This window comes from Haliotis rufescens, unplaced genomic scaffold, assembly GCF_023055435.1.
Source record: "Haliotis rufescens isolate VD_foot unplaced genomic scaffold, xgHalRufe1.0.p SCAF_20, whole genome shotgun sequence".
Lineage (NCBI taxonomy): Eukaryota > Metazoa > Mollusca > Gastropoda > Lepetellida > Haliotidae > Haliotis > Haliotis rufescens.
In genome coordinates, this window is record NW_025963891.1 from 6,449,269 (window position 1) to 6,464,193 (window position 14,925).

The 14,925-nt window shown below is 45.0% G+C and overlaps 1 protein-coding gene across 2 annotated transcripts in view; it reads right to left on the bottom strand.

The window, feature by feature from the left end:
- Positions 1 to 14,925, bottom strand: part of LOC124150443 — a 42,456-nt gene that overhangs the window by 11,398 nt on the left and 16,133 nt on the right. Inside the window, exon 1 of one of the 2 annotated variants that reach the window (XM_046522484.2) lies at positions 13,156 to 13,383. The exons of the other annotated variant lie outside the window; for it this stretch is intronic. The gene's annotated coding sequence lies outside the window, so the exon portion shown is untranslated. Of the gene's footprint in view, positions 1 to 13,155; positions 13,384 to 14,925 lie in introns of those variants that run through there. 2 annotated transcript variants of the gene reach the window in all.

Genomic DNA, 14,925 nt, shown 5'->3' on the forward strand with positions numbered 1-14,925 from the left:
ATTATTTGCTCCATGTATAGACGCAGGAAGAATTCCTGCAGGATACTTGCCCAGACCGACCTACCCACTGTGTCAAATATTAATACAATCATTTCTCCGTAGGGCAACCTATCCTTCTTCAGCACGTCCAGTGCGGTAAAAAATACAGTAAGTACATTATTTGTTTGTTTGGCGTTAAACAACAAAGAAACAAATCATGTACTTACTGTATTTTTTACCTAATAGTATATATTTACTTGCCTTTTTGTGTCTCGCAGGCCATTTTCGCCTGGAAACTCATCATCTGTACTCCCCGCCAAAAGAAACGCGAATACCATACATGCTGGCTAATACATGAAGAACAAGTATTTGTCACAGAGTGACGAAATATCCCCCGCCTGTACACCATACTACCAAATATGAAGACAATCCAGCGATTAGTTCTTGAGATATTGTGGCAACACCGTTTTCCAACTCCAAAAACAGATTTGCCTGCTGTGACCTTGAAAATGGGGTCAAGGTCACCAAATCTGACAGGTGTATGCGGTGTCTGTATATACACTATAGTTCCAAATATGAAGACAATCCAGCGATTAGTTCTTGAGATATCGCGGCAACACCGTTTTCTAACTCCAAAAGCAGATTTGCCTGCTGTGACCTTGACAATGGGGTCAAGGTCACCAAAACCGACTGGTGTCTGCGGTGTCTGTATATACACCATAGTTCCAAATATGAAGACAATCCAGTGTTTACTTCTTGAGATATCGCGGCAACACCGTTTTCCAACTCCAAAAGCAGATTTGCCTGCTGTGACCTTTAAAATGGGATCAAGGTCACCAAAACCGACTGGTGTCTGCGGAGTCTGTATATACACCATAGTTCCAAATATGAAGACAATCCAGTGTTTAGTTCTTGAGATATCGCGGCAACACCGTTTTCCAACTCTAAAAGCAGATTTGTCTGCTGTGACCTTGAAAATGGGATCAAGGTCACCAAAACCGACTGGTGTCTGCGGAGTCTGTATATACACCATAGTTCCAAATATGAAGACAATCCAGTGTTTAGTTCTTGAGATATCGCGGCAACACCGTTTTCCAACTCTAAAAGCAGATTTGTCTGCTGTGACCTTGAAAATGGGATCAAGGTCACCAAAACCGACTGGTGTCTACGGAGTCTGTATATACACCATAGTTCCAAATATGAAGACAATCCAGTGTTTAGTTCTTGAGATATCGCGGCAACACCGTTTTCCAACTCCAAAAGCAGATATGCCTGCTGTGACCTTGAAAATGGGGTCAAGGTCACCAAAACCAACTGGTGTCTGCGGAGTCTGTATATACACCATAGTTCCAAATATGAAGACAATCCAGTGTTTAGTTCTTGAGATATCGCGGCAACAAACAGGTGGGACGTACGGACGGACGGACGGACGGACGGACGGACGGACGGACGTACGGACGGTCGTGAATACTATATCCCCCGCTTCGCGCTTTCGCGCGGCGGGGGATAATTACCCATATTCAGGAGATATTAGATTGGTTCGATGCACAATGAACATAATGGTAAGTTTCGTGAACCGACGCTCATGAACGCATCACATGTGACGTCATAGATCCATCGGTCGAGATGTTCCATTTGTCTCGCGCTGGATAAGCGTGTCAAGTTTGATAATCACGTGCAGCATATCATGATAAGAATGAAGACAATCTGTGGCTACACTTGACTGCTTATTAGTTTTGTCTTTAATTGGTACACATTGGAAACACCTCTCCTTAACGTACATACTTCTCTGTATGTCTGGTTCACTTTTCTTTTGGCTGTGAGTATATATTGAACGTTTAGAAGTTCCCAAAGCGTCTTAAAGCGAAGTGGATCTCATTGAAATCTGCCTGGATACCTCGTGACAACCCCCTCCCAGACGAACCTTACGCACGCGTTCTCTCCACAGGCCTTGAGTGTGTATGTTTGTTTGTTGTTTAACGCAGCACTCAGCAATATTCCATCTATACGGCGGCGGGCTGTAAATAATCGAGTTTGGACCAGGAAGTCCAGTGATTAATGTCATGACCATCGATCCACGCAATTGGGATACGATGACACTTATTAACTAAGTCAGCGATCCTGACCACCCGATCCCGTTAGTCGCCTCATGGGAATCATGGGAAGCTGGAGACAATACCATGTATAGAACGTGGATAAAAGCATTTCGCAATAGAAAACAATGTCTTATCTTTCAGTTTAGCCAACACACGTCACAGGTGCATCCTGAACACCCCATTCAAAAAGGGCACTCTCCTATTTTCCTTCCGGATCATGGTAAGTGAGGTGGGGTGAGGTGAAATTGGGTTTAACGTCGCGTCCAAGATTATTGCACTTATATAGCGACGTGCATGCATGTGTGTGTGTGTGTGTGTGTGGCTGCTTGTACTAGTCCGGACTGATGGCGATTTATAGTGCTAGCCCACTGAGAAACCATGCCGCAGTTTAACATGAATACCCCACTCAGACACAGTATACTGACTCCGAGCCGACAAGTCCTTGTTTTAGCACCTTAATGCCGAGCGCCAGACAGGTTAACGACATGTACCATCTTTTAACGTCTAATATGACGCGGCCGGGGATCGAATCCCGGACCTTCCGCTCTCCGGGCGGACGCTTTACCACTAGACCACGGAGGCGGTTCATGGTAAGTGGTTTCACTATGTGTGTGTGTGTGTGTGTGTGTGTGTGTGTGTGTGTGTGTGTGTGTGTGTGTGTGTGTGGTCACGCCACAATGACGGCAATCGTGCTGTTAACGGAGTTTGTTGGTTTAATTGTGTTTTAAATATCACCACAGTCTATGACAATTAAATAAAGAGAAACGTTGAACACGGTTGTTTTAAAGTCACCTGTACATGTATCAATTTGAGAGTCCAGCGAAAACCACAGATCAAAATACTCGCAAAAATACGGAATAAATAGTTGCATCGTCCCGGATGAAAAAGGAGTTGTGGAATTCTTGTGATCTGACATCGGGGTATCCTGTTGTAGCTACTAGACACGCCCCAGCCTACATCCGGGTAGACAAGCACCTGCAGGTCCGTGTGTCTATCAGCTGTGTGTGTCAACGCTATTGGGCCAGGGTGGGAATTTGGCGGACATTACGTCAATAAAAGGGGAATTAATATCACCTCATTTCTTCTGAAATTCAGGATTTATATAACAGATGTTCTCAGATTTGCTGACTGCAGCGTCAGCATACGTGTGTTGTTCATGTCTATTACTTAATGCGCGCAGGGCACGTATCATACCGATGTCAACCGGTTTACCTGAAACCAAATGGCGATCAAACACAGTTAACGTAATGACACATGTTGTCATTTTCCTCAAAGTGAGTGAGTGAGTACGGTTTTACGCCGCTTTTAGCACTATTCCAGCAATATCACGGCTGGGGACACAAGAAATGGGCTTCACACATTGTACCCATGTCGGGAATCGAACCCGGGTCTTCGGCGTGACGAGCGAACGCTTTAACCACTAGGCTACCCGACCGCCCTCATTTTTCCCAAAGACACACGTTGTCCATTTGGCTACAGATATAGAGATTATCCAGCACAGTGTGACCCGTATTTCAAATATATGATAGTTATACGAAATTTGGCGAACATGAAACATTTGTTTTATTGCTAGATTCTAACAATAAGGTAGCAGACGATGTAACATTTTTACATGAAATATCGTTTAACAAATAATTGATGTTCACCGCGTTATTTTACTTTGTCAAGTAACCCCCCAAACCGCGTATAAATACAATTCTGGTGCAAACTGCCCCATTTTCAAACTGTGCCAAACTGTCTGGCCATATTTATTAACTGACACACCCATACATGCCTTTTATCTAAGTTTCTGAACATATTTGCAACCTTAGGAAGTACTTTTTTAGCAGGTAGACATTGTGTCCATATGGGGAGCTGGTGAAAATAGTTCCTGCTAGATGACATTGCTAGTTCGACACTTGTGTTATCGTATACCAGATAACATCATATAATACCGAGAGTAATATAAGTCTTACATAGGTCCCTGTAGATATCAGTCTTACATCAGTCCCTGTAGATATCAGTTTTACATCAGCCCCTGTAGATATCAGTCTTACACGGGTCCCTGTAGATATCAGTCTCACACAGGTCCCGGTAGATATCAGTCTCACACAGGTCCCGGTAGATATCAGTCTTACATCAGTCCCTGTAGATATCAGTCTTACATCAGTCCCTGTAGATATCAGTCTCACACAGGTCCCGGTAGATATCAGTCTTACACGGGTCCCGGTAAATATCAGTCTTACACAGGTCCCGGTAGATATCAGTCTTACACAGGTCACGGTAGATATCAGTCTTACACAGGTCCCGGTATATATCAGTCTCCCACAGGTCCCGGTAGATATCAATCTCGCACAGGTCCCGGTAGATATCAGTCTCACACAGGTCCCGGTAGATATCAGTCTCACTCGAGTCCATGTAGATATCAGTCTTACACGAGTCCCTATAGATATCAGTTTTACACAGGTCCCTGTAGATATCAGTCTTACACGGGTCCCTGTAAATATCAGTCTCACACAGGTCCCGGTAGATATCAGTCTCACACAGGTCCCTGTAGATATCAGTCTTACACAGGTCCCGGTAGATATCAGTCTTACATGAGGCCATGTAGATATCAGTCTTACACAGGTCCCGGTAGATATCAGTCTTACATCAGTCCCTGTAGATATCAGTCTTACACAGGTCCCTGTAGATATCAGTTTTGCACATGTCCCTGTAGATATCAGTCTCACACAGGTCCCTGTTGATATCAGTCTCACGCGAGTCCATGTAGATATCAGTCTTACACGAGTCCCTGTAGATATCAGTTTTACACAGGTCCCGGTAGATATCAGTCTTACATCAGTCCCTGTAGATATCAGTCTTACATCAGTCCCTGTAGATATCAGTCTTACACAGGTCCCTGTAGATATCAGTCTCACGCAGGTCACGGTAGATATCAGTCTCACACAGGTCCCGGTAGATATCAGTCTTGCACAGGACCCGGTAGATATCATTATCACACAGGTCCCGGAAAGTCAGTCTCACACAGGTCCCGGTAGATATCAGTCTCATACAGGTCCCGGTAGATATCAGTCTTACACAGGTCCCTGAAGATATCATTCTCACACAGTTCCCGGTAGATATCAGTCTTACACAGGTCCCGGTAGGTATCAGTCTCACACAGGTCCCGGTAGATATCAGTCTCACACGAGTCCATGTAGATATCAGTCTTACACGAGTCCCTGTAGATATCAGTTTTACACAGGTCCCTGTAGATATCAGTCTTACATTAGTCCCTGTAGATATCAGTCTTACATCAGTCCCTGTAGATATCAGTCTTACACAGGTCCCTGTAGATATCAGTCTCACGCAGGTCACGGTAGATATCAGTCTCACACAGGTCCCGGTAGATATCAGTCTTGCACAGGACCCGGTAGATATCATTCTCACACAGGTCCCGGTAAGATCAGTCTCACACAGGTCCCGGTAGATATCAGTCTTACACAGGTCCCTGTAGATATCAGTCTTACACAGGTCCCTGTAGATATCATTCTCACACAGTTCCCGGTAGATATCAGTCTTACACAGGTCCCGGTAGGTATCAGTCTCACACAGGTCCCGGTAGATATCAGTCTCACACAGGTCCCGGTAGATATCATTCTCACACAGGTCCCGGTAGATATCAGTCTCACACAGGTCCCGGTAGATATCAGTCTTACACAGGTCCCGGTAGATATCATTCTCACACAGGTCCCTGTAGACATCAGTCTTACATCAGTCCCTGTAGATATCAGTCTCACACAGGTCCCGGTAGATATCAGTCTTACACAGGTCACGGTAGATATCAGTCTTACACAGGTCCCGGTAGATACCAGTCTCACACAGGTCCCTGTAGATATCAGTTTTGCACATGCCCCGGTAGATATCAGTCTCACACAGGTCCCGGTAGATATCAGTCTCACGCGAGTCCATGTAGATATCAGTCTTACACGAGTCCCTGTAGATATCAGTTTTACACAGGTCCCTGTAGATATCAGTCTTACATCAGTCCCTGTAAATATCAGTCTTACATCAGTCCCTGTAGATATCAGTCTTACACAGGTCCCGGTAGATATCAATCTCACGCAGGTCACGGTAGATATCAATCTCACACAGGTCCCGGTAGATATCAGTCTTGCACAGGACCCGGTAGATATCATTCTCACACAGGTCCCGGTAAGATCAGTCTCACACAGGTCCCGGTAGATATCAGTCTCATACAGGTCCCGGTAGATATCAGTCTTACACAGGTCCCTGTAGATATCATTCTCACACAGTTCCCGGTAGATATCAGTCTTACACAGGTCCCGGTAGATATCAGTCTCACACAGGTCCCGGTAGATATCAGTCTCACACGAGTCCATGTAGATATCAGTCTTACACGAGTCCCTGTAGATATCAGTTTTGCATAGGTCCCTGTAGATATCAGTCTTACATTAGTCCCTGTAGATATCAGTCTTACACAGGTCCCTGTAGATATCAGTCTTACATCAGTCCCTGTAGATATCAGTCTTACACAGGTCCCTGTAGATATCAGTCTCACGCAGGTCACGGTAGATATCAGTCTCACACAGGTCCCGGTAGATATCAGTCTTGCACAGGACCCGGTAGATATCATTCTCACACAGGTCCCGGTAAGATCAGTCTCACACAGGTCCCGGTAGATATCAGTCTCATACAGGTCCCGGTAGATATCAGTCTTACACAGGTCCCGGTAGATATCATTCTCACACAGTTCCCGGTAGATATCAGTCTTACACAGGTCCCGGTAGATATCAGTCTCACACAGGTCCCGGTAGATATCAGTCTCACACAGGTCCCGGTAGATATCATTCTCACACAGGTCCCGGTAGATATCAGTCTCACACAGGTCCCGGTAGATATCAGTCTTACACAGGTCCCGGTAGATATCATTCTCACACAGGTCCCTGTAGACATCAGTCTTACATCAGTCCCTGTAGATATCAGTCTCACACAGGTCCCGGTAGATATCAGTCTTACACAGGTCCCTGTAGATATCAGTCTTACATGAGTCCCGGTAGATATCAGTCTCACACGGGTCCCGGTAGATATCAGTCTTACAAAGGTCCCGGTAGATATCAGTCTCACACAGGTCACGGTAGATATCAGTCTTACACAGGTCCCGGTAGATATCAGTCTTACACAGGTCCCGGTAGATATCAGTCTTACATCAGTCCCTGTAGATATCAGTCTCACACAGGTCCCGGTAGATATCAGTCTTACACAGATCCCTGTAGATATCAGTCTTACACGAGTCCATGTAGATATCAGTCTTACACAGGTCCCAGTAGATATCAGTCTTACACAGGTCCCGGTAGATATCAGTCTCACACGGGTCCCGGTAGATATCAGTCTTACAAAGGTCCCGGTAGATATCAGTCTCACACAGGTCCCTGTAGATATCAGTCTTACAAAGGTCCCGGTAGATATCAGTCTCACACAGGTCCCTGTAGATATCAGTCTTACACAGGTCCCGGTAGATATCAGTCTTACACAGGTCCCGGTAGATATCAGTTTTACACAGGTCCCTGTAGATATCAGTCTTACACAGGTCCCGGTAGATATCAGTCTCACACAGGTCCCGATAGATATCATTCTCACACAGGTCCCGGTAGATATCAATCTTGCACGGGTCCCGGTAGATATTATTCTCACACAGGTCCCGGTAGATATCAGTCTCACACAGGTCCCGGTAGATATCAGTCTTACACAGGTCCCGGTAGATATCATTCTCACACAGGTCCCTTTAGACATCGGTCTTACATCAGTCCCTGTAGATATCAGTCTCACACAGGTCACGGTAGATATCAGTCTTACACAGGTCCCGGTAGATGTCAGTCTTACACAGGTTCCGGTAGATATCAGTCTTACACAGGTCCTGGTAGATATCAGTCTCACACAGGTCCCGATAGATATCATTCTCACACAGGTCCCGGTAGATATCAATCTTACACGGGTCCCGGTAGATATCGGTCTCTCACAGGTCCCGGTAGATATCAGTCTTACACGGGTCCCGGTAGACATCAGTCTTACACAGGTCCCGGTAGATATCAGTCTCACACAGGTCACGGTAGATATCAATCTTACACAGGTCCCGGTAGATGTCAGTCTTACACAGGTTCCGGTAGATATCAGTCTTACACAGGTCCCGGTAGATATCAGTCTCACACAGGTCCCGATAAATATCATTCTCACACAGGTCCCGGTAGATATCAATCTTACACGGGTCCCTGTAGATATCAGTCTCTCACAGGTCCCGGTAGATATCAATCTTACACAGGTCCCGGTAGATGTCAGTCTCACACAGGTCCCGATAGATATCATTCTCACACAGGTCCCGGTAGATATCAATCTTACACGGGTCCCGGTAGATATCAGTCTTACACCAGTCCCCCTACACATGTACCAAATACAATTAAATTTTGAAATACGATTGCCAAGGAATGGCCATACGAAGTGTCAGCATTTAGTATGGTTGTGCAAGGGACAGATCAAGGTGAAAATGTAAAGACTATAGCAAGAAACTGAAACATATACGTTGAGACCCATTACTTACTGTAGACGTACTATACACCTATTTCATTACACTTTGAACTTAAATGGCCGAGTATTGATCGTAAATAGCTTTTCCAATACGTTGCCGAGGGGTGAAGTTGGTCCAGTGGTTTCTAACAAGAAGATGTTTACGATGCTCGGCGCACGTCTGACGCAGAACCAGTCCAGGAAATAAACTCACTTGTCATTGAGTTGGGTGAGCTAAATATATATGAGACTATGTATTGACTATTAAGAGAAATGTGCTGAATATGCGCCACATTGGAAGGCCAGTTATGTGGACCACGCCCACTGTGTACGCCCGTCACGCTTACAATTACTGACATGAATACAACCACATTCCGCAAGTTCTGCCCTTGTGCTCCCTTGAATACAGAGACAGAACTCGGGTCTGGCGTGATGCCTCTCACACTTCAGTGGCAGGTTCCACTTGCTTCTCTGCCCTCGCAGTACTGCAATGCCTTGTCCGTCCACGGCTACCTACAGTTACATGATCTACCCACAACTACATGATCTACCCACTACTACATCGTCTACCCACAACCATTTAACCGCCTTACACTGTTTATCCACAACAAAACCTTTCACCCACCTCACACCGTCTACCAAAACAAAACAATTTAACCACATCACACCGTCTACCAACAACAAAACCATTCACCCACCTCACACCGCCTATCCACATCAAAACCATTTAACCACATCAAATAGTCTACCAACAACAAAACCATTTAACCACATCACATCGTCTATCCACAACAAAACAATTTAACCACATCACACCGTCTATCCACAACAAAACCATTTAACCACATCAAATAGTCTACCAACAACAAAACCATTTAACCACATCACACCGTCTATCCACAACAAAACCATTTAACCACATCACACCGTCTATCCACAACAAAACCATTTAACCACATCACACCGTCTACCAACAACAAAACCATTTAACCACATCACACCGTCTACCCACAACAAAACCATTTAACCACATCACACCGTCTACCAATAACAAAACCATTTAACCACATCACACCGTCTACCAATAACAAAACCATTTAACCACATCACACCGTCTACCAACAACAAAACTGTTTAACCACATCACACCGTCTACCAACAACAAAACCATTTAACCACATCACACCGTCTACCAATAACAAAACTATTTAACCACATCACACCGTCTACCAATAACAAAACCATTTAACCACATCACACCGTCTACCAACAACAAAACCATTTAACCACATCACACCGTCTACCCACAACAAAACTATTTAACCACATCACATAGTCTACCAACAACAAAACCATTTTACCACATCACACCGTCTACCCACAACAAAACTATTTAACCACATCACACCGTCTATCAACAACGTAACCATTCATGCATCTCTGACAGCCTATCAACAACTAAACCATTAACCCACCTCACGCCGTTCACCCACATCACACCGTTTACCTCGCGCACAGTCTATACGAGCACTAAAAAACAGAGATCTACCTGTCTGTGTGAACAATCGGTCAGCGAACATCGGCGACAGCATCCAATATGACCTATCTGTAACACATGTCTGTAACTAACACCGCGCGTTGCGCATGCGCTACACATGCTGATGGTGTTCAAAATGATCAGTTACACATTATTTTACACAAAGGATAGATGTATGGTTCTCGGTCGAAAGCCACATCATCATTTCGATAGCGTCCGTTTTGTACAATTTTACCTGATAAGGTAATTATACCCTAAGAAACATCAGGGACCAGGTCAGCACATCGTAGTAGCGGCAGTTGATATTTGATAATGTTGGAGATGTAACGAGCGCTTCCAGTTGAACCGATTTCCCACGAAATGTCCCTTCTCTTCTTGATGTAGCCAAGATCTCCTGACACAGATTGTCCCATAAACAACAGTAATTGATGAGGAGTAAAGAGCGTTACATAGGGTGGCGATCAGGAACCATGTAACAATGGGAACTAACGATTGGGATTAACATCTGTCAATTACAGGCAATTGAGTGATTCTAGACACATACATGTCATGGCTGCATGGTAATTAGACTTTTGAAATATATCTTTATTTAGACAAAGGGTGCCATGAATATGTAGCTATAACCATGTGATTATATTTATACAGTCCAACCCGCATCTGAAGTACCGCCGTGAGCGATTCGTCAGAAATATAAGATGACGACAGAACGACTGAATCCAACCCCATCGGCATCTATTCCAAATCTCAAAATTCCCAAATTCTATATAAGCAACCCCTAAAGCCCCCTCTTGGGTTGCTCACACCACTTTCGCCCTGTCTCATCACTGTCTGTGACGGAGTTGGCTACATCCCTGTCTAAACACACAGCACTCGCCGAGCTGCCATTAATCCAGTAGGTGGACAAGACGTTTCATGTGCTTGATGATCAAAGTGCTCCATTTATTGTGTCAGACTGTGGATATAGATGTGCTTACGCCGAAATAATAAGTCGAATCTGATTATTAAAATGTAATATTTATTTTATCATTACGTCCACCTGATGAAGGAGTAAGCACATACTCCGAAACGTTGTTATCCTCATAACAAAGAAGTTGACATCCATATATTCTCTTCCTTGTCATTAATATGCCATATCAAATTATTATCTCCATACAGCTCGTTTGGGTCAATCCATGTAATTAAGACGGTCAGATTCACGTGATTATTTGTATAAGTGGGGCGGTCGGGTAGCTTAGTGGTTAAAGCGTTCGCTCGTCACGCCGAAGACCCGGGTTCGATTGCTGACATGGGTACAATGTGTGAAGCCCATTTCTGGTGTCCCCCGCCGTGATATTGCTGGAATATTGCTAAAAGCGGCGTAAAACCAAACTCACTCACTCACTATTTGTATAAGTATGTAAATCACACCTGTCTATTGTGTCAGTATTTGTATCGCACCTATCGCTGGTTGTGTCGAGTTTGGGTCATATTCTGTCTATATGCCAAGGTAGTTGTATCAGATCCGACTGACTGTACTATTGTTGACTGTACAATATATGAATGTGCCTAAAACTAGAAAGATTCAACATTTTATCGTCAACGACGTTAGAGCTGACGGGTTTCACGGGTCAGGTGTGGGCACAGGTGAGACGCGCCTCTTGCATCAACGTCTGTAACTTGACAGTCGTCGCCTACTCCTACATCCACGACGTCGTAGGTAGCATGCAACGTACGAACTGGTATAGAGTCTACTAACAAAGGTACAAGATGCCTCATCTTTGAGTCAATGCTCTTTCTTTACGAGGTGCGAGACTGACGGCTTGGGACTGACATGTTTTGTTTCGTCATTTCAAAGACACGACTGGAATATAATAGCCAGTACAGAACAAATACACTAAACAGTATGCGATGTGACTGGGTTTTGGTTAACACATATGGGAAACTTAAGCATACATCATCTACAAGTTGTTTATATAGGAAATCTTTATTAAATAAAAAAAGTTAACGTCGCTCTTCAGTTTCATTAGAGTGACACAAGATTGTAATTAGACCGCAATGTGTTTGTCCTATGGATACTACGCTTCAGTGGAGTGTTGCCCCCAGGAATACGATAACTAAGCTAGCTAGTCAGCGCAGATCGTTCTCGACTTCATATCCTGACGTGACCGCGCGTCCTGATGGGACTAACGGTGTGTACTTATGATGTTTGTTTCATGCTCCATGTGGTCAATTAACACAAAGGTTTCTATGGCTATCACAACAGGTGTGCGCTACAGGTGTGAAACCAGGTTGGCGATGGCGTGGGACACGATTGGGTCACCGTGCTCCTACATGCAGGTCAAATATTGCACCCACCACAGGGGAACTGAAGGAAAGCGTTCGTCTGTGTATGATCTAAGAATGTGACATGAAAGGAGGCTTGTGTTAACACTGTCACATCGGAAATACGCGTGACGGCAGATGGTGGATGACCAGTGACCCACAGGTGTCGGCTGGTATATGCGTGTTTATATTGTACAAACATACACAAGCACGTTCACGCAGGAAATAGGGCGTCGTAAATAAACACGTGCACATTTGTAAGAAGTTCTTAATTTTAATCTTGGATTTCCAATGTAAATTCACCGTCAACACATCAAATAAATATCCTCTCTACAACACTTAATTCTTTGTAATATCACACCATTAAAATACCACCCATTACTGTTACACGTGGCCAACACAACCATAAGATACCTCATGGTTGTTGTTTACATCATCTGACTGCAGAATGATATGGGCGATATTCCCCGACTACAGCACCTGACTGTAGTGTGATATGAGCGATATTGCCCGACTACAGCAAACACATTACATAATACCCCCGAGGGGAAAGTGGGAGCGACGTGAGGTAATACCTCAGCTTCAGACCACGTTGCATCTTGAACCTCCCTGCGTTCACGGTAGTAGGATGCGAAGATAGTGTAAGAAAATAGGTCAGATTAGTTTACAGAAGTTGGTTACACTGATTGCAAAGCCTACCTGATTCTACACAGCCATGGGAACAGTCACCACTATAGTCCCGTATAAAGTTTGGGCGATGATGTTAGGACTATCCTCTCCTCCATTGTATCGAAGGTGTAAATCACATCCTGCGTCTGTCCAAACACTTCACAAGCACCCCGCTTGACGTACAGGCAGCGATATCCCGACACAATGCTTGTTCCCTCTCCGTTAACGGACCAAAATAGCAACACTCACCACACAACATAGGTCACGTGACTTACTTCCCGCGTGACGTCGTGCTCTCAGCGCTCCAACGAGATGAATTTCACAGTGTTGATTGTATGAAATCAATGTTTGGTTCAATTCCCAATCGACTCACATGACCTCGACACTTAACAACAGTGGATTATTTCACAAACAGGACGACTAATATTACACTCGGGATATCGGCGACATCTCTGGGATTTTCAAACTTTATTGAGTAGACTTTATTGTAAATCCATTTATAACCCATATTTCACCATGTACGTTCAAGTTTGCCATGGAAACAGGGTTAGGGTGAGTATACGACGGGATTTAATTTTTTTAACCGAAGGTTGCAAAAACAATCTTGATCGACTATCGCCCACTGCTTGAGGTACACATACCACCCGGGTACGAAGGCCATGAAGTCAGGGACTACACGTTAAGCAGGGATATATTTATTCGTGTGTGATCTGAATAATCAGTTCGGGCGTGGATATAGAGGGTATAGATAGCTTATGCTCGGAGTTATGTATTCATTGGTGGGTGAGTGAGTTTGTGTGTGAGCGAGTTTGTGTGTGAGCGAGTTTGTGTGTGAGTGAGAGTGGGTGAGTTAGTGAGAGTTCTTGAGTGAGTGTGTGAGAGTGTGTGAGTGTGAGTGAGTGAGTGTGTGGGAGTGGGTGAGTGAGAGAGTGAGTGAGTGGGTGAGTTAGTGATGAGTGGGTGTGTGAGAGTATGTGAGTGAATGAGTGGGTCTTGGAGAGTATGTGAGTGAGTGAGTGAGAGTGGGCGAGTTAGTGAGTGTGTATGAGAGTGAATGAGTGAGAGTAGGTGAGTTAGTGTGTGTGAGAGTTAGTGAGTGTGAGTGAGAGTGAATGAATGAATGAATGAGTGGATGGGTGAGTGAGTGAGTGGGTGTGGGAGCGTGTGAAGGTGAGTAAGGTTTGGGTGGTTGAGTTATTCATGAGTGAGTGGATTGGTGAGTGTTTGAGTGAGTGGATTTGAGAGTGGGTGGGTGGTGATATCGGTGAGAGAGTGGACGTGTGGGTTCTAGAGTGGGATGCAGTGTGGATGAGAGTGACCGTGTGAGTGGTTGATGGATTGGTTGTAGTGTTGGTGCGTGAGAGAGTGAGTCAGTGGGTGGGTGGTGTGGGTGAGGGAGTGGGATGCAGTGTGGATGAGAGTGACCGTGTGACTGGTTGATGGATTGGTTGTAGTGTTGGTGCGTGAGAGAGTGAGTGAGTGGGCGTGTGGGTGAGTGAGTGGGATGCAGTGTGGATGAGAGTGACCGTGTGAGTGGTTGATGGATTGGTTGTAGTGTTGGTGCGTGAGAGAGTGAGTGAGTGGGCGTGTGGATGAGAGAGTGGGATGCAGTGTGGATGAGAGTGACCGTGTGAGTGGTTGATGGATTGGTTGTAGTGTTGGTGCGTGAGAGAGTGAGTCAGTGGGTGGGTGGTGTGGGTGAGGGAGTGGGATGCAGTGTGGATGAGAGTGACCGTGTGACTGGTTGATGGATTGGTTGTAGTGTTGGTGCGTGAGAGAGTGAGTCAGTGGGTGGGTGGT